We start from the raw sequence: 21319 nt of genomic DNA, 5'->3' as shown, positions 1-21319 counted from the left end.
GGCATCAAAAATAGGTAAAAAAAATATAGCGTCTGTGTATCCCCGACTCTCATCACACTGGTTTGCAAGCTGGGAAGGAATCAGCAGATGTGTCAGTCACCATGGACTGGAGGCCAGATCTGAACCCGGGATTTAAGGATAACGCAGCCTGTTATGGACTCCCCGAGCATTGCAGACGTACTCTATGCAGTACGCATGCATCCGAACCCTCCTGTCTACACTGGGTAAATCTGTCACATAAAAGGGGAAAAATGCAGTAACTACAATATACTAGTGACATAGCGTGTAGCACAACTTATTACTTTGCATGAACAAGGGCAAGGTGGATTAAAAATTAGGTTAGCATAGGGTTGATCAGGCTTGAAATCACACCAGTAAAAATTGCTTTTATCAGGAAATTTTTTTAGTGGAGACAAGTACTGACAGCCTGCGACACTCTAAAACCAACTAAAGCTAATTCCAGCTGGTCAGGAGATTCAGCGTAAAAATAATTATTTGTAACCTGACAATGCTCAGTTCTTCCTAACCTCCTTATCTTCCTGGGTGCTTTAGTTAACACTTAGGTTTTGGGTTGTTTTTTTTTTATTATTATTTTTTAAACATCCACCTATGATTAAGAGAGCTGAAAACTTCTTTTTGATAAATGGAAGCTGAATGTCTGAAGTAGTCACTTGCCTCTAGAGGATGGGACTTCAAAAGGGGAGTGGGGGAGAAAAACCTACTACTGAATCAAGTAAATTTCATGATCAAAACTTCAGGAGTTCGAGGTAGATTTGTTCCTCCATGTCTTTCAAGAGATTTGCGAAAATATATCATTAATTCCTACAATATGTTAAGAAGTCTGGAAATCCCTCTAAATGCACATAAATACACCTAAGCAATGCAGCAGCTCTGAAATGCAGAGAAGTGCCCTCCTGTCCTTCCCACTGTGTGATCTGAAATGGAGGAAAAGGAGCACAAATAGAGATGAAAAAATAAAATAAAAAAATTTAAAAGGGAAAATAATACAACAATAGAAAACAAGCCAGCAAGCCCAGGCAGGAATGGTGCTTTAACTTCTTCAAAGTCAGAGTGGCCACATGTCAAATGCCGTGGTGTGCTCAGGCTTTCTGTGGTTTAGATGGTTGCTGAGCCACGAGTGTGTGGGACCGTGCTCTCCACGTGCCGCTTTCCGACAAAGTACTAGAGGACAGGACAGTCGTTACCAGTGTGAGCGCTGGTCTGGAGAAACGGGCTAGGGCTCACCCAGAAAGGGAGCTCTTCCAGAAACCCACCAGCTAGTGCAGGGAGAGGCTTGGAAAGGCTTCTGAGAGATGGCCATCAAAAAAAGCACTGAGCCAAGCAGGGTTTGTGGGCTTCCCAACTCTTTTCGTACTCTCCATACAGCTTAAAGCCCTTTCCCCTCCTAAAGAGGCAGAATTGATTTACCTGCCAAATCAGTGCGGAGGAAGAGGAGTCTCCATAACTTTACACTTTTTGACCTCTGGGTTTCGCCAGGGGCACGTAAACGCTTTTTGCCCTAACCCCTAAGCTAAAAGAAGGTACACACTGCAGAACCCAGCCTTCCAGAGCTCCTGAGGGAGAAAAAGGTCACCAAATTCCCCAGTCTTTCCTGGGATTTGTTCCCAAGAGCCTAGAGTTTGCATATTTGTGTGCCTGCTTTGCACTAGAGCACATCAGACCATAACGAGCAAGAGGAATTCTCGGCAGATGGTGCCAGGCAAACTCTTCACTTTACCGTCCAGCAAAACCACTAAGCTTTTGCATCCCGGTTAAACTTCCAAGGCATCCGACATGAGCAATTTACTAGCTAGAGGCATGTGTCTTTCCAGTGCCAATTCAGGTCTCAAGTTTACTTATTCTCCTCACGTAGCACAACTGGCAGAAGTAACAGGGCAAGATCAAAAGGAAAAGAAACTAGATGCGAAAAGATGAAGTATGAAATAAAACTGGTATACAGACAAGCTGCAATTCATGATCAAAGGAATGAAGCAGGCCCCAACTATATAAATAAAGAAGTACCTTCCCCCATTTCTGAAAGAAAGAATTTGCTGTTTGCCCTCATGTCACGCAATCCTTTCAAGTGCGGTTATACTTGGGTAGCTGAAAGAAAAAAAAAAAGGACAGAGCACCTCAAATTTTATTTATTTGCTTTAATCATCACAAAAGAGGGCTCTCCTGGGATCTCACTGCTTTCCCATCTATGTTGTGTATAATCCACAAAACCCCAGAGCACCTTCCGTTCCAGCTAAACCAGGAGAGAGTCAAAATGAGGTTTCATGATTATTACCAGCTCAAAGCAGGCAGAGCAGCACTGGCTGTCCCCAGCTGTCACTGCATGCCCCACATGTGCTCACCTCCATAGGCACGCAGTGCCCAGCAGTGCCAGCCCCTACGAGTAGACCCTACCCCAAAACTTCTTCTCCCTAAATGAAACACGGCACTGCCTGGCCACTTCTGACCTCTCTCCTGTATCATCTCTGCTATGGGCATGCTGACCTGTGAGGCAGCAATATTCCCATCTCCATCTCCCCAGCCAGTGAGGGCAGCAGATTGATGCTACCTACACCGTGGGGCTTCTTGATCGTCTGCACTAAGCTGTAGGTAAGAGGCTCAGAGAGGGCTTTATGGCCAGGTGGTGGAAGTACATGAAAACAAATGTTTTTTCCAGCCACTAGGACCTCAAAGCCTTAAAAATGAGAAGTACTCCAAGCCTCTCGCCTACTGACACACAAGACCCCACAATGAGATGGCTGCCACCAGGTCTGCTACTGATGCTCAGGTAAGGAAAGGAGATCTCCCCACTGGGGTTACTGCTGGTCCCACAGCACCCATCATGCAGGTCCATCCTGGGGAATGGACTTTGGGGCCTGAGAAAAAAGAGAAGGAAAAAAAAAAAAATGTAAGCTTTCACTACCTGAGCAAAAAAAAGACTGATATTTTACAATTCAGACAAAAGCAAATCTAAAAAAATGTCTAGAAGTTTCAAGAGGAATTCTGTGGTGAAATCCTCTTTAAAAGGACTTTCAAAAGTCTCTGACACCATTCACCTCCCGTCTTATTTAATAAGGCCAATACAGTGCATCCCTGTGGCTACAGGACACTGGGGAACCTGATGGTGTGGAGGCGAAATCTAGGCTGTGACAAACTCAGTGGGACCCCTGACATGTTAAAGACCAGGAAGCAGCAGAGTTTCTGTGACACGTCCCAGATCCGAATGAGTTGCTGTTTTGCCCTCTCCCCGCTATCCCACACCAGAAATGGATCCAGATCCGTCTCCCCACTTTAGGAGAGGTTACTGCCAGCAGCACCAGCACCGCCTTCCTCACTGTGCAGATTTCTGGTGCTCTGACCTTTTGCATCAGAGTCAGGAAGACATTACAGGATTTCCTACCGAAATGGATGGTCTCGCAGTACACCTGCACATGGAGATTTTGCCCTGAGAAGTGCATCGGCCTGACATCAGCAATAACTAATGGGCACACCGTAAAGCCCAGCATTAAAAGGCTTTGTGTTCCTATGGGAAGGACTGAGTTTTGCAAGACCTGGGCTCGTACTTCTACGTTTTACCAACAACCCGACATGCAGAAAACTGGGTTCACCCCACAGAAAAGGCTGCAGGTTTTGGATTCTATTTTGTTTTTCAGTGTCAGTGTTGAAATACACAAAATGTCCTTGTAGAACAGAAATTTCCAAGTAATTTAATGTTTGCATGCCAAGATTTTTCAGTGTGATCGTTCCTGAACAGAAGGTGAGCGTGAGTAAACATATTAAAAGGAAACATGCCAGCATCATTGGAATTAGTACCTCCCTTCCTACTGACAATGGCTGACACATCCCCACGAAAATCTGAACTTCACAAAGCTGCACCCTGTCAGAGAAAAGAGCTCCTTTGACAATCCCTGCTGTGCTACCAGGTCAAACAGTCCGTTTCACCTCTTCACCTTCCCCCATCTCGTGTCTATTTAAATTAACCATTCTGAGGCATCTTTCCCTATTATTTTTTGGGGTTGCTCTTGACTTCAGGAGACCTCTCACGTCCATAAAAGCCCCTTGCCAATTATTGTAACACTGATCATTTCATCATAAATTTTGACTGGATGCCTTTTCATAAATGCTTCATTTGTATACATTAGTCACCCAATAAACAGTTGGCAAACATGAAGTGACTCCTGAGTCTGTGAACAGGCGCGATGCTGCTAGGACTAATGAAAGCATTATCCATCAACACACGGTGTTTCACAGAAGAACAATAGACGCATGGATTTATGACACTGCAATGCCTAAAGTGATGACAGTCGAAAGCAGGGAAGCTGGATGGCAGCTGCAGAGATCAGGAGTTTTGTTCAGCTTTGGATGTAAACTGGAGCTGCTCTCAGCCTTACGTTTTCAGCTGGCTTGGCTGCAAAGTATGTCAAGGATATCTGATTCAAGTGGTGATGTGGGGCTGTGCCTCCCCAGGCTGTTTTGCTGGCTGTGTGACCAAGCACCATGTTGTCACCCCATCACTTGACAATCTGGACTTAATTCGCCTCCCAAGACACAGAGGCACACAAACCCTGGCATGGGGAGAAGAGGGGAGCCTTTTTGGGCAAAGACAAACCACATCACGTGTTCTCACATCTCCATGCCACTCAGCTTGCTCTGAATTGCGTCGTGTCCTTCAGGCATGAAGACTGGGTCAGTAACTCCTGTTTGGCTTCATCCCTCTTCATCCTACTTTACCCCCCTCACCACTCTTCCCAGTACATCTGTATCAAGGGCGGTTGTTGTGCTTGGGTTTAGGGTTATTTTCCTAAGGTAGACAGTCCAACTACAGTTACAGCTGAAGGGTAACATTTAGGAAAAATCATTTGATACTTGAGTGGTTTGACGGGAAAATAGGGTTCAAACTCAGGCAAGGAGAGGACATTTGTGAGATGGGGTTGGGTTGATGCTGGAGAAAGAAGGACTATGGAGGCAGAGAGGGAAATTGTATAAAGAAAAAAAAAAGAAGAAGAAAAAACGGAAACCCCAAACGTTTTTCCCATGTCTGCATGCCAAAATACAAGGAGTCTGGCAAAGAAGAGGAAGACTTCGGCTTTGGGAGACAGAGATGTCCCCAGACTTGCTGAAGAATGCAATCATGGAGGCCTGCTAGGGCCATGCCTGGTAGGGATAGGAGAGCAGAAAACCCTGGACAACACGGAGTAGAACTTCTATCTGAATATTTTCACAAAAAGATCATTTAACAACTCCTGCCTCCTGAAGCTGCTGGCTGTGCTGAAAGGAAACTCAGGCCCAGGGGCTCCCCGTCACCATAAGACAGGTTCAAAGAGACCATGTAGCCCCTGGCTACGTCTTGTCTGGTGGGACACACAAGTTCATGTCTCCCCATCTCTCCAAAAATACCACACCTTTCCTGGACAGCCATATTGTGGATTAGCAGACACAGAAAGGTACAGAAAGTTAACATGGGATGCCAAACAAATTATTCCAAAGCAAGTGCTTTCTCATACGTCCTCTCCAGGAGAGCAAGGCTGTGCCCAGGGTGAGGGCTGGGGCTGCTCGTACAACAGCACCTTCCAACACCAAGCATCCAAATCCAACCCAACCACGCCATTTTCCAGCGAGTCTCTTCCCTGCAGGCTAACACCGCATCACAACTGAATGAGGGCAGTGGTCATCCTCACACTGCTCGGACAAGAGATCATCACACTCTGGGAAGTTTTTCTGAAGACCATTTCAAGCCCGCAATGTACCTTCTTACATCTTCACATCGGCAGCGAGGTTTTGCGACTAGATGCCTTTGGGGAAATAGCACAATATCCCAGCAAGTAAGGTCCTCACTCTATCCCAAAGCACAACAAAATAAGGAAAGCACAGATCCAAACCTCTTCCTACCAGCTGAAGGAGTGGTATTTAGGGGTAGAAACAGGGTATTTAGGGGTAGAAACTCCTTTTTTTTGCTCTAATAATTAAGGTCAATACTTCACAACATGCTTCAATATTTCTACTAATGAAAATTTTTAAACTAAAAATCCTGATTTATTCTAAAAGTTTTTGTTCTTATCTAGGCTTTTTGTTGTCAATCAGTTCTTCTTTAAAACACAGAAGTACCAAGAAAAATAAATCTCTAGGGGAAAAAGTCCTTCAGTGCTTGATTACTGCAGCCCTTCAGTTACAATAGCATTTTCACACATCAGTAATTCCCTCACAACGAAATGCGTAAACATCAATACTACACATTATTTAAAAAAATTATCCCAGAGACAGCTTTATTTTTTCAGTCTATTCAACACAAGTTCAATGTGATTTCTCTAAGAAGCAGCAAAGGACAATCATTTATATTCACGCTCTTGTCTGTTTACCCACTCCCATTAAAAGCCCACAAGTGCCAATACAAGAGTACCCACTGGGTTTTGTTTTTTTTTTTAAGAAAAGAAAAAAAAGGAAAAGGAAAAGGAAAAGGAAAAGGAAAAGGAAAAGGAAAAGGAACAACCAAAAGAATACCCTTACAGCCAACTCTGACAAAAACTAAGCCACTTTTGGTTGCTGACAACAACCTGAGCAGAGCTGCAGTCCCATTCATAGAATGGTTTAGGTTGGGAGGGACCTTAAAGTCCAAAGTTCCAAACCCCTGCCATCCAGCAGCACCTTTGACCTGTGCACCAAACTCCAAGGGACCCAAGATGTGTGTCCTTCTGAACTGCCACCTTTTCCCTTAGCTCAGAGTTTGGCAGCATTATAACATTTATTATTCATCAGTTTTATATCTAGTTGCCTGCACTAAGAGCTCAGCGATACAAGATTAAAATCCTTGTTGCAAAACTGAACTCATCAGAACTTCCTGCACCAAGAAAGCCCAACCTCAATTAATAATTCATCCACCCAAGGAAGGAACAATATTTGCTTTACAGTGCAAGTTTGGGGGCTGATTTTTATGGCCTGGTACGTCCAAAGGAGTATTCAAAAAATAATGAAATGTAAGGCATAGTCTGGCAGGCTATTTTTAGAAAACTAAATTATCAAGCTTGAACATTAAAGCTAAAGCTAGAGCACTGCAGGACTAAGTAAAAAGAAACATTATAATCTCACAATTTTGAGTGTATTAAATATTTGCTCTTTTAAGGAAAATTGTGCTTTTGTAATCTCTCCATTTAAAGCAGAGTTTGGGGAAATATTCATGCACACAGTCAGACAGCTGAATCACCTCCATTTGCTGTGCATCCCATTTGCTTTTTCTGTATTATTCACTACCACAGAGACACAGTGATTTAACATTAATTTAATTTACATATATTAAATGTGCTCAGAGTATTTGCACAGCTTGACTAGAACTATGGGACGAGCTTTCCAAATTCAGATAACTTCATGGCAAAACCCACAGGATACAGTTATTTTGCTAAAATGGCTCTGGAACACAGTCACCTCTTAACTCCCCAAATTTAACTATTCATGAAGAGTTAATTACTTCTGTTCTGGGTATTGGCAACAGCTTGACAAGCCTTATGCGTTGGCATCTTTACCCTTTCTCAGACCCTTGCTCTGCATCTGTGCCTGCTTCAAAGCCTTTCAGAAAGCCTCTGTGTTGATCAATACGGTTTTCCTTTTGGAAATCATAAAATTTGATGAGTATAAAAAAAAGATTGTTATTGTTTTGAGAGCAGAGGGAATCCGGACCTTCACAGTTACCTTTTTGCTCCTTGCATCAGTCTAAGCCTTGGTCTGCAGTGCTAACTATTCCGGATCAAAGGTTAAAGCATCCACACTTGGCCATTATTTAGAAGGATCTTTATTAGACGTGGAAACCTGTTCACAGCTGGATGCATTCCACAACCACTACCAAAAAAAGCAGTCACTGTACTAGCTGATGGAAATATTGGGAATATAGATTGCTGCTTTTAAATCTGGGAGATAAATTAAGGAGAGCTTAAGCCTTAATCCACAGATCTCAATCTGAATTTTCAAAAGGTTTGTGGACCAGGGGTTTGACATACTCATGACAGAGAAGGGGCACCCACTTCGCTGCAGTCACAGCTGCGCTGGCACCCCAGGTTTGGGGCCCAGCCCCTTTCCATCAGGAGTTAATTTCAGTTGCAAGGAGAAACTTGTACCTGAGGCTGGCTGATGGGCTCACCAGGAGCACAGCAGACGAACTGCAATGAACTGAGCAGGTTGCTTGACTCAGCTGCAGAAAATCAGAACTTGGAAACTGAAAAAATAGGTTAACGAAACTCATCCGCATTTTGCACTTTTAATCAGCTTATGTTTGAAGCATGCCATTTTCTTTCTTCAAGCGTAGAAGCAGTGACTTGAAGTGCAATGTGAAACAAAACACGACAATGGCTCCACAGTCAACAGCTCATATGGCAGTACAGTACAGTAACACTAATAGTATTCCTCTGTTACCATGAAAATCCTCCAATCCAAAAACAGTTCTCCTGCACATACAACCCAATGTAGGTAATTCATAAAGGTTTTGTGAAGGGAAACACAGAGGCAGATGTCTGTGGAAAGAATAGTAGAGAGTGCAGCAAGCTCAGCTGTGGGAGGAGAGAGAAAAGAGGAAAACAAGAGGAGGAAAACAAGAAAAGGAGGAAGACAAAGAAGCTGGGAAGAACCATTTGGGGCAAGCATCTACTCCAAAAGCCACAAAACAACCACCAGTGCCTGGCAATAAATTTACATCTTTAGTAAAGGATTAAAAACACCCATTTATAAGAAAATGGACATGAAGAAGATTAGTGGATCTCAAAAACATTACCAATGTCCTAAGGCTCTGAAATAGTAGGAATGTGTAAGATTTAACTCCCAGAACAACCTAGGCTAACCATGCTCCATTTTAATACAGAAAGACACAAGGAATTTGTGTAGTCCTTGCCCGTCTCACCTAAGGAAACTATCTTTTGGTCTCCAAATGTGGTGATGTATTTCACTCTGAATCACTGAGCAAGACATACAAGCACCACTATCTCCTGGGTTTAGTTATAGCCCAAGAAGAAATAAATTCCTTTTTAGTCTCAGCAAGCAGCCAGTTGAAGCCCTAAAGCATGGGAATAGTACAATATCAATGCAAACAGCAAACCAGTCTCCTTCTAAAACCCCTTAGAAATACCTATACATGAATCACAAGCTGTATTTTCTATTTAAATGAAATTCTCCGTTGTGTTATAAAATCCCTTCCATAAATTTATGAAGCTCTAGCTTATATTTCAGGTCCTTGTTCTCAGACATTTGCAGGGGGAGGTCCCCAGAACGTCATCTCTCATATGGCTGGAAAGTCCTTCTACTCTGCAAGTTGGTTGTCCATGAATTCAAGCAGTTCATTTTGTGCCAGTCGCACTCCTTCAGTTGTTTCAAGCTACTCCTTTAATTCAAAGCTCCTCCACATGCAGCATATAGCAACTTAAAATTACGGAAGGGTGGTGGTCAGCCTCTTTCACTTCTCACCATAGATGTGGACAGCAAAGAAAGACGGAACAAGCAGCAGAACCCCAAGTAGGCTACAGCCGTTCCTTCAACCAAAACCATCTCAGTCAGGCAGATCAAAACAAAGTGGTATGGGTACAACAAGACGCAAACACGGTATCAACTCGTGCATGACTTGTTGACTGACCACTGCAAATAGCAGAAATTTAACTAATAACCCACTAATACTGAAAATTATTTTATAATAGTCAAAATTATTGTTATAATGCTGCCAATGTTAAAAAAAACTGATGAAATTCATATAACATTCTGGAGAAACACTTGACTTGCAGGAAGTGCTGAACCCATTTGCTGTGTCCGACCTGAGCTTTGTGCGCACTAGACAAATTTAAACAGAGGCAGAACAAGTCAGAGCTTCTGAAGGCAGCATCACCATCCCAAGACTGAAAGGGATTTCTCTGTCAGACCACTTGTGTCCCCTTTCCTAGAGAGATTGCTCAGTCTGCTGGAGATCAGGCTGCAGTCTTAAGTAAATGATTAAACCATCTCATTGTTTAGGAACTCTGAATTAACATGTACTCAATAAAGTCATTCAACTGCCTAACCTGAAAATTTACATTAACTCTATAAGTTTGCAGCTCATCTGTGATGACTTAAATAGCAGCTCTTCAACACTTCTGATGCTCACGGTCTATTTGAATGTCTCAGTAGTACACGTTACAACCTTTTGCAGTACGTAAGTATTAGAGCAGCTTAAAATTTTATAAGCATCCCCTTTTGGCTAGCTTAGGAAGCAAGGATTTTTTAGGTTGTGACCTTCCCTCCCGCAGCAAATGTGATGCACGCAGGGATACATAGCGAGTTATTGCTAGTTGTGCTCTGCTCCTACCCCTGCAGAGAAGCTTTGCAAGGGGAGACGAGGAGAAGAGTTCAGCTATTCTAGCTCATTTTAGCATGGGGGTATGTGCACAAAAGATGAAGAATGGCATATATTAAAAGAAAATTATGAGAATTAGTAAGAAAGCAACAAGAGTCAGCAGGTGAAACACCAGCAGGATTTGCAATTAGCCGTCAGCTACCGTGGAGGTAAGCATAGAGGAAACGCGCTGCCCCTAAGCTGTCACCGTCACCTCATCAGGGCTCACTTCTCCCAGACATCTTTTCTTCCTGTCCTCTCCATTGAGAGAGTCCTTGGGGACAAAGTGATGAAGAGCAGCAAACCACGACGCTCGGCAGCCAGGCAAGCCTAGCACCGGAGCGCTGACAGCTCGGAGCTGTTGTCTCTGTGCAAGCTTGCAAGGCTTCTGCATTCCGGCGCGGAGATGAACCCAGATTTTCTGTGATCTCCACGGGTACTGTCCTTCAGCCCAGACAGACCAAAAGCTGGAGGAGCTTCACGTTCGCTGAGGCTTTGCCGTGCAGCCCTTGTCTTCCTTTGTCTGAACTTGAGCTGGATAAGCAGAAGAAAGCACAAAAGAGAAATCTTCTGTTTATTAAACTGTGTATAAAATTACTGTGTCACACGGGTGCCCTCTGTGTTAGCAGCACTGGATATCAAAAGCAAACAGCGGAAGAATGAAATCCATGTTGCTCTATAATGGCAGTCTGTGCTAAATAATACTCCATTGTAAAGGTGATACTTGAAAAGTGATTTGAAAATCTGGTGCTAAGGCAGTTGGCAAGATTTTATTTAAGTACCAATTAAAAATTAGGAAGTGAAATTCTGATTTAAGAAATTGTTATAACATTTTTTCATCCTTAATTTACACTTAGCCCATACCTGGGATCAAGAGCACTCCTTTAAATTGAAATTAGTATCTAAAAGCAACGCTCTCAGGGAGTTTTCTACAAGCATTTTTTTAGGTCTGTGTTATCGCACCTTTTTTTTTTTTTTTTAAGCAAAATAGATCTGATTTCCCATTCACAGAGCCCAATCTCTGCTTGATTTGCAGTCCAGATTTTGCAGTATTGTGCTAATTCATGAGAAGCAGACAGACAAACTAGCTAGAAACAAAAGGGAAACCGTCTGTTTTATTCACTGTGTAAGAATTAAAGACAAGGAATTAATGAACAGAAGAATAGGTAAGGCAGGGCAAAGAGAAAGGGCGGGGAGATTTCTGCCACCATCACTTTTAAATGGCTGTTAACAGCCCCTCCCCTCCAACCAAAACAACTTGTTTACTGCAAAGAGACCCCCGACTCCCACAGATGATTAACTGTGTAAAGATGGGACATTAACCATTGTCGAGTCATTGTCTTTACCTCTGACTGCCTGGATCCAAATCATCTCCACGCCCATCGCCCTTCCCAGGCTGTGGGGCTGCAGCTCATCATTGTAGACCCCCAGATAAGAGCTTTGGGCTTTCTGGGAGCCCTCTTCTTCGCCCCCTCTCCCCCTCGCATTCGGGCAGGCAGATTCACACCAGAGCCCTGTGAACTGCCACTCAATGCCTTTTAGAAAGGGACTTTAAAAATAATTTGATCACCACCACCACTGTTACTCCTGCAAGTAGGAGAGCACTGCAGGTCTTTCTTTTTTTAAACAAACTATAGATTCAATTTCCCACAAAACGATCTTAGTCTTCTGCCTCCCTTGAGTGCGTGTACAGAACAAAAAGCCCTCCCTGATTTCTCTCTTTACAACTTTCTTCTACCAACAACATGACAATCTGCTACCTCTTTGGTCAGGAAAACACCTGATTTTAAAAACCAGCCCTTTTCTGTCCATCCTTTGCAGCTGGGGAGGCTTCCAGACCCCATCCATCTACCTGGAAGTCAGCCCAAGAAAATCAACAGCGCCCTAGCAAAAAACACTCGTCTTCTGCAGGGAGTTCTTCCTGGCCAAAACACACCATGCAAGGGAGTGCAGCACTGGGACTGCCTCGGCTGCCTTTTCTAGCTGGTGACACATCAAGCAGAAGCAGTGCTTTGGGGACAGAACAGGAGGAATCCATGCTTCCCTCTTGCCTTCCTTCAGGTTTACAAGAAGTGATGCCACTGCCTTCCCCGCCACTAGATTGGGAACACCCACCCCACCTTGGGCTGGGCAGGTGAAAACACTTCTTACACCCCAATTGGCATCAAATCCCTGCTGCAGAAAGATGTTTTAAAGCAACAAAAAGGCTGAAATACCAAAGAACAGTCATCAGATGATAGTATGAATAATCCTGAAAGGCAGAGGGGTTCAGACATCAAAATGGAATTCAGCTTGGCACAGACAGATCCCAAATCTGTCACAGGAGTAACTCAAGAATGCAGAAGTGAGGAAAACTAGTTTTGGCATTTATTTTTCTTAAGTTGGACATGTTTTCAATTTAAAATGGGAAGGGCATGTTATTGTAATGCGAATGGGTTATATATGTTGTTTTCTATATAAACAAGCAGAAGTTACATCACCATTAACACAATAACACCATTAATAATTTCCGTAAAAGCATGGAAATGAATCAAAACTTAGATAAAGCAACCTGGTCAGACCATCTTTTTGCAGAATTTACCCCATGGATCTTTAACCTTAAGTCAAATAATCTGTTTTTATGAATTACAAACACTTTCATTGCCTCTTTGAAGTAAACATTTTTCAAATTAAATCTTGTGTAGTTGGCAGCAGGAGAGGACAGTCCATCTATTTTTCTAATTAAAGTTAGCATTTCTCTTGGTGTTTCAGTCTCTCAGTGACAGAACTGGAGCACAGGTGCCTGTGGGGAGCCCCAGTAACAGCTGAAATTCAACCCAAATTATTAATCTTTAGGAAGTGGCTCATGACAACCCTAGCACTTTCTTGCCCCTTCTCCTTTGCAGATGCCCAGCCTTCAGCAAAACACAACTGCCTGCTGTGCCCAAGAAGGTTGAATGGAAAATAAACCACCCTCAGATCGCCACCCTAAGATATTACCTGACCGCTATTCAGCTGTACGTTTCTGAGATGTTACTCTTGCATGCCTACCCCAGAAAAGCAAGCAAGCAGAGATCTCCTCTTTTACACAATATGCTGGTTTAGAAGCTGAAAAAAATCCTGCTTGGCAGAGCTTGGGCTAGAAACTTGGTCTTTAAAAAGGCAGCCTTAGTATTTGCTTGCACAATCTGCCCGACTGCATGTGCCAAATCTCTGGCATTTATTGAAAAAAACCCAGAGATTATTGTTACTGTTAAACTATTGTTACTATCAAATAGCAGCAGACACCATCACGGGTACCTGGTGCTACTCACATCCACCTTGTTGTCTCATTTTCTCCCAGAGGAAGTCAAAATGTTGTGCCAGGGCTTGGAAAGCACAGACCTAGAGGAGCAGGGTTCCAAGAACTTAACGGAAAACATTTGCAACTGAGATAAAATAAGTGTACCTTTTAATATTAGATGTTCAGAGGGAGATTGCTTAAGCCAGAGAAGCAGAGCAGAAGGAAAGGAAGGGGTAGGATCATATCTTTGAAGAAGATATGCCTTTGATTTTAGTGCAGAAGTTATGGAAGGAAACTGGCACCTTGTTGGTAAGACACAAATAGTCTAAATAATACAAAGGTTCCTCTTGCCTTACTGAAAAGGGATCCATTCTCTCCTGAAAAAGATACTGGGAGAAAGGAATCTGAAAGGCTGCGCTGCTGTGGCAGAAAGCAAAAAGCTAGATTACAGGCTACCACTGAAAGCACAAAGAAGCTGCCTACAGGCTGGTGTAATGAAGCTTCTGCAGAGGGAAAAGTTGAATTTTACTTTAACCACTGTTGCACCATCTTCTCTCAAGGCAAAAAAAAAAAAAGCAAACATTTGCCTCCCCTGCTTGATAGTGATCCATTCAGCCCACACACCCTCTCTGCAGGGCAGCAGGCTGCGAAAACTCATTTTCAGTTTAACATGTCATATTTCAGCTAGTCTCATCATGCAAGTGTTCAAACACACCCAGGCGGAGAACTTGAGAGTGGTTTTTTTCTGCCTGCTCTGTTGCGGCATTTAGGGATTCACATGCAGGGCAGGGAAGACATCAGAAACATATTCTGCATTCTCGTCTCTGGAGATGGGTCCTGGAACATCCCTGTGGGAAAAAAAAAAAAAAAGTCACGTGAACAGCGATAAGGAGAAGACTATCACACTCGAACAGCAAAGTTCCAGGCAGGCGCTGTCAAGAAAGGGCTTCAGGCTGCAAATCTTCATGAGGCTCGGCCCACCAGCGCCCCAGGAATTTCGCTCCGGGAGGGCAATAGGATTTAAAGGGTATCCCTGTGCTCAGCACTGTTTCACCAGTGAGTGCAGTGCAATGGATTTGGTGAATTTTGAGACAACTCGCATGCGCTCCCAGGTGCCCACCCAGGACTTTGAATGTCCTATGGAAGCTCAGTGCCCAAGAGCTACACCGAGGTACCAGTACTCTGAGCATCGCTAAGTCCCCCTTTTTTCCCCATAAAGGGGTGGCATTCCATTACTGAAGCACCCTATATCCTTTTAGGTATAATGGGATGCGCCACCTAGCCTCCAGTTGCCATTCTTCCAGAAAGAGACATCTCTTTCAAATCCCATCAGCTTTGTCGTATTTGCCATCAGGGTCCAAATGTCTCAGATTAATAAAGACATCACGAGTGGCACCAGGACCCTAGATCTAGACAATCAAATCACACCTTAAGTGTCCTACCCAAATAATCACTTGGGTAGTTTGTGGCAGAACCAATACTTCGACCACAACATTTTTCCTCCACTTTTACCTACTTGCCTTGCTACCATTCAGGGTTCAGTGGATGCATGGATGCACTTCAAGATGTTTTTCCTGGAACAGGTAGCAAGAGACACTTTCAGGCTCAGGAAGAATAAAAGGCAGTAAGACATTGCTCTCCTCCAGATAAGTTTACATAAATATTCAGTGAATAAATTATGAAATCTAGAGGGTACTCTCTCACAAATAAGGAGTAATTGCCATGAATGCAAATAGATGAAACAGCACAAGTGTTTTTAACTGGAGATGGTTGGGAAAACTCATGATAAGCCTTTCAGGCCAAAGCTTTCAAAGTTGACGATGCATATTAGAGCTCATTTATTGTTATTTAACATGCTTTGCTTGTCTTCTGGTCTTACAATGATCACAACCAGATGGAATTTCCCCAGGAACATTTATGACACCAATATATGCAGTAATGGCTGAATGTCTTATTCTTGCCAGGTTACGAGCACCACCTTCCACAGACCAAAAGAAATTTGAGGTTTCATTACGTTGATGAATTGACCTCAATAAGTTTCTTTCAAAGTCTTTCAGGTCTCAGATAAAACAGCAAAGTGATTCTGGTTGCTCAGAATCAGTCACATCAGATCACAGAAAATAGGTAGCACAAAGAGAGCACCAACACTCCAAGTCTCACCTGGGAAAACGGCAGTTTAGTGTTTTCCACAGCATGAGAAAGAGAAATACGAGATCTTTTCATGGAGGTTTACAGTCTCAGAAGTTAGCAAGGGTGCTCTCTAGCCTGTCCTGGGATCCATTCCCTAAAAGGCTCTTGCAGGGTTTGTCTACTTTCAAACACCACTGCAATGACAGAACTTAAATACAAGAGATTATGTACGATCCGAAGATCTTTACTGACCACTCCTCCCCCCTGCACCACACCCTCCCCCCAAAAAATTCAAAAAAACTCTTAGGGAGTTTCACCTTATTAATTTACTTAACTTTCCAAAACTATTAGAGGACTAAATTTTGTTTATCTCATAGTTGTTCAGAAGGGTTAGATAAAGTTGGAGATTAATTTTAGCAAAGTAATATCTGATGGTTAAGTGATAGTAGATGTGCAGAGAACCAGGAAAGAGTGATGTAGGAGCACTGTGTTGTCATAGAAGGGACAAAATTACTTCAATAATTTCTCTTGGTTTATAATTCTTATAATTATATTATCTCATAAGGAAAATAACCTCAAGGATGTCTGAGTCAACAACAGTTACGTTCAACCACAGCTTTCTCAGATCAGTTTCACCACGTAACATATTTTCCAGACATATTTTGTCCTATTCTTCCCCATCATTAGACAGAAAAAGTCACCAACATACAAGTTCAATGCAGCTCCAGTGACAGCAGTTAGATTGGGAACTTTATTCACAAACAAGTAGGACATTGTTTAGTACAAAATTAATCTGCTGGATGTTTGAGCACTGACACTCAGGAAATTATTACGCAGCTAAGCACCACTTCATAAGCTCTTCTGTTCCCCATAATTCCATTCAACATCATCAGCCCCAGCGTGGGAGGCTGAGGCCAAGTCGCTGAACAGCACTAAAACATGTGTCCCTGCAGGGCCCTTGGCAGAGGGACTGTGGGGAGCGAAGCATGGCGATATGTTTCCCAGAACAGGCCAGAAACCGGGGACACTACCTTTACAGCTTCTAAATGAGAACAACCCGCAGGTATTGTCTGGTGGGCAAGAGACACCAAACGGTTGATGGGGGTCCAAAAATTATCTTCCTCAGCTTTGAGGCTGAGGAAGGTTTCAGCCTTTGGGGACAGTCACGCCTTGTGAATGGCAACAAAAGGTTTTTGTCTTCCTTTCAAAAATTAGAGCTTCCCTGTGGTAGGATCCAGATTTTATCACAGTGTTCCACATTGCCACCTTGGCTCCTATAGAAGTGGCCAGCTCTTCAGATGCCCAACCTGGACCAAGCACTTCATGCCTGTCTGGCCAGCGTGGCCCTCTCAGTGCTTCTCTGTGCTGAGCAGTGGCATTTTTTTAGCAACCAGCTGGTGAAACTGGAGAAAACCTTTTCTTTCTAGATTACAGAGCAATCCTGTGACGTGAAGTAGCACTAGGGCTGTCGCCCAACCCCAAACCAAACAAATGGAAGAGTATCTCCTGAGGCCCATGGACTACAGATAAGCTGAATCCAGTTTGTCATTCCCTCAACCCTTCCCAAACACTGTGGGTTTGCAATAGCCTTTTATCCTTTCTCTAGGTTTCTCAATAGAAAATTGCTTTTCTTCCTTCATAGGGCTCTTCTCAGCAAACTCACACTTTGTGTTAGTGGTCCTTACCGTAGGGCTCAGCTACTCAATTCCCTTTCCTTTCTCCTGTCTGGGCTCTCCAGGTGGTGGCAGTTCCTGCAGCTTATTATGGTCACTAGACAAATGGGTAAACTTTTCATGCAGAAATTTTTCTTTTCTAGTGAAAGCAAGTACTCTTTTACCTGAGCTTGCTGGATGTACTACTTTTTTTTTTTTTTTAAGATGCATGCCTTAGTGTAGCCTTTGTAGAAGAGAGGGAAAGAGATCAATAAATAAAATACATAAACCATGAAGTCATCTTTTCCAGAGTCAAAAGGATGAAGGGGAAATGGTACTGAGGAGGCCACGAGGTTATTTCATCCGTCTACCAGCATTCCTAAAACATGCACCAAAATTAGGGAATATTGTATCGCAGGATGCAGAGGTCAGGCACATTGCTCAAAGCCTCAGCTCCTGGAATCATAGGAGTACATTGGAATTTTAATATCTTAGAAGAAATAAAAAAGAAGAAAAAAAAAATACTTTCCAGCCCTGGTTGCTGGGAAAACAACACACATTAAAATATGCTCTGAGAAGACATGAAACATAACTGTAGAGTTCAGGAGGAAAGAAAACAGGCATTCTGCTTCCCAAATAAGGCTTTTTATCCAGTTAGGGCAGATCACCATCATACAACTTATTTTTCTTGTGAGAATAGCAGTGTAATGCAATTAGCATTAATTTGGAGAGGAGTAACGAAATGGCTTACCATGAACATGAATAAAGGATGAATCACTCATACAGGCAGAGTCTCTGGCTATAAGTAGTCCAGTCGCAAGTGAGAGATGCAGGGTAGCGTGGCTAATGCTGAAAAGCAAATTCAAGTTGGCTTTGAAGTTTGCTGACTTACTGTCAGTGTCAATCCGAAGTGGCAAACGCATTTGGCAGCGGACAATCGAGTCAACTGAATGCGACAGAAGATCACTTGGATGAAATTACTTTGTACACAGGGGCTGAAAATAGAAAGCAGGGGATACGACCGCGCAGGCAGAGGTGTTATCGAGCACTAAGATTCAGTCAGGCACAGGCAGAAAATAGCAGCTGCCGCAGTGAAGAGGCATTGGCTACGATCAGGAAGACAAATGGTGCCACCATTGGCCTAAGAAAGAGCGCCACTGTTAGGGAAAATATGACCCCCAGAGTTTTCTGTCTTAATGTTGTTGTTTATACATTACCATTTTTCCAGAATTCCTTTGAATCTGATGGACAAGTCTTAAGAGCAGGGACCAGACATTTCCAACATCGGTCAGAGGAAGAGAAGTGTACTTTGAAGTTGTGTTACTAAAGAGCTTTTCCCCTGATAACTTGTGCAAAGCTTACTGCAAAGGCACCAGCTGGAAATTTGGCCCGTGATATTGGACGATGAACAGTTTTCTCTTTTGAATATGTCTTCACATACGTATAAGTGACCTTGAAAATCTGTTTATGCTGGCCCAAATTTTTTTTCCTTATGCATTCCATATTTGAACAAATGATTCCCCTCAATTCCTAAACTACCTCACACAGTGTTTTTTCCAACAGTACAAGCCATCAAATGCTTTGACCTTGTCAAATCATAGAAGCAAGGCAGGGGTGGAACAGAATCACTTGGATGGCATACCTGCAGCAAATCCCAAGATGCTACAAAAATGGAGATGGTTACAAATAAGTATGCGGTCTCCTTCCCCCAAGCAGGACATAAACCAAAGTTATGAGGAAAATGTGACTGTAATCTTGATTGGTTCAGAGTCTGGGACTCACTGCATTGGGTCCAGCTCAAAGTCAAAATTAACATCTTTAGCTTAAAAACAAGGCGATGTTAAAGGCCTAATATCTGAGGAAACCTCAGATCTATTAAAAAGTAAAGTTAAATTTAATTACCACTTTGAAAAAAAAAAAAAAACAGACAGCCAATTATATTCTAGCTCCGACGTCGTAAAAAATATTAGTCCTTACAAATGTAATTCTAATTATATTAGACTTTTCACTCTGCTGTGAAACTTTCAGGATTTAAGATTTACCAAGTGTAGAAAATTAAGTCTTTTTTTTCTTACAAAAATACAAGGAGTGCCAGCCCTCAGAAAAACACACAGGATTAATCTCTAACTCCAGCAGCCCATGAGAAACCAGATGCTGAAATCAGGTGGATGCAAGTATAAATGAGGCAAAGCAGCTTATATTCAACAGATCCATGTGAAGGCTTTCAGAAACAGTCAACATTTCTAAATCCTGGTCTTAGAGCAGTGATCACTAAACAAAAACCCAAAATTCCCTCTTGTGCAAGCACTGGTGATAGGGGTATTGTTTTTCAGATGAGACAGAAAAATCAAGATCCTGTACTCTTGTGGTAGTTAAGATCCCTTGGCAATCTTTCTAAAACAGGACTGTCTAGCTTTCTGCTTTGCCTCTAATTTGACTATATCATCCCTGTGCTGCCTATTGGGAATCACTTCATCCAATTTCAGTTATGAAAGGGACCTTTGTTTCCTGTCCTTAATTTCATGTGGCATTGCAGCAAATCGGCATGTATCACAGCTGTTCGATGCAAGGTGTTCAAGTGCAACGCATAACATGCTTTAGGACCTTTGGGTCCTGTCGAAGAAACGTACTGAAATAAGTCATTATATATGCAAGTTAAACAGCAGATCCAGGCTCATTTCGGCAATAACAAAAAAAGATCTATTTCTTGCATTGCTTTGATATTGAAGAACACATTTTTCAAAGGGAATGTAAATTTACGCCTGCTAATTATAAGCACAATTATTTGGCACAAACAAGATAGTTCAACAGCCAGCTAAATGGCCTGTACACAGAGCTGCTCATAGATGCACGGTTCACGTAGGGAAAAATGTATTCACAGAACCGATACCTTTTTGAGAATGCCAAGGTTCTGGCCTAAAGCTCTAGAGACAAAGCCTCAGCCAGTGTATCGTGTCAGCTCCAAAAGTGAGCCTGTGAGGGCTTTCTGTTTTCACAACTTAGTATCCACATCAACTACTTCCAACTTACAACCCCAAGTCGCAAGATAAAGACGAGGTTTTACAATGCAATGCTTTCAGTTCAAAACATCCTAATAATACATGGGTAAGGAGGTCCCTCTTCCCAGCCACGCCCTTTTTCTTAAAATTCAGTATGAAAACCTTCAAAAGCTTGAAGAACTGTAATATCCTTGCTCTGGTGTTACTCTATAGAGCATAATTTTCCCTATTCTTGTTCCTCATTCTCCTCATGAATTGTTAGGGATAGTTTCTTCTATCAGAACTGATAGTATTTCACCATCGTCCCTAAAGATCTGGCAACTTATAACAGCAGAAAACTCAGCCATTCATTAAGGCGGAATTAGAAAAAGAATTATCGAAAATCCCTTTAAATCCGAATCCTAGTGAATCATATTGGTATAACAAAATACTAGAAGGTGGTAATTCTCCTTCCTTGCCATCTTATAAATTTACCTGTCCTCCTGTAAAATATTTCTACAATAGAATTACTGTGGTGAGCAAGCCAACAACTATAATGATGGAAATCAGATGGAATTCAGTCAGCCCCAACACTGATATTATTTAGGTGTGTGAAAATACGGCTTATCTGAACGGCATGGTCAGATGCTGCTACCCCAGCTTTCCCTAGAAGGAGCTTGATGCTATGAGATGTTCAATGTCTTAAGTGCCAGTAACAAGTCAGAAATCAAGAAAGCTCCATGCCTCCCTCATCTGTCTAGGACCTATAACCTTAATTATTCAGCAGTTGAAGTGGAACCAGTCAGCCATAAACACTCCAGCCTAGGCCGCAGCAGGGGCTGCCGTCATAAGCTGCCTCCGGCATCTGAGGCAGCTCCAGTTTTCTGACACATGAGAATTGCCAGCAGTAATGGAGAAGGGTATAGAGTAAGGGTTGAAGCATTTAAGGAAGTATGGGAACTGTGAAGGG

General features: G+C 42.7%; 1 long non-coding RNA gene across 1 annotated transcript; it reads right to left on the bottom strand.

The window, feature by feature from the left end:
• Window positions 1-7897: 7897 nt before the first annotated feature.
• LOC128915789 (uncharacterized) lies at window positions 7898-18300 on the bottom strand. Its single transcript, XR_008468751.1, has 3 exons — window positions 18123-18300; window positions 14305-14437; window positions 7898-10861 (listed from the first exon to the last, which is right to left on the bottom strand). It is a non-coding gene; the product is annotated as an uncharacterized LOC128915789 (long non-coding RNA).
• Window positions 18301-21319: the final 3019 nt, after the last annotated feature.

Source organism: Rissa tridactyla, chromosome 1 (assembly GCF_028500815.1).
Source record: "Rissa tridactyla isolate bRisTri1 chromosome 1, bRisTri1.patW.cur.20221130, whole genome shotgun sequence".
Classification (NCBI taxonomy): Eukaryota; Metazoa; Chordata; class Aves; order Charadriiformes; family Laridae; genus Rissa; species Rissa tridactyla.
This window is presented reverse-complemented; position numbering and strand designations above follow the sequence as displayed.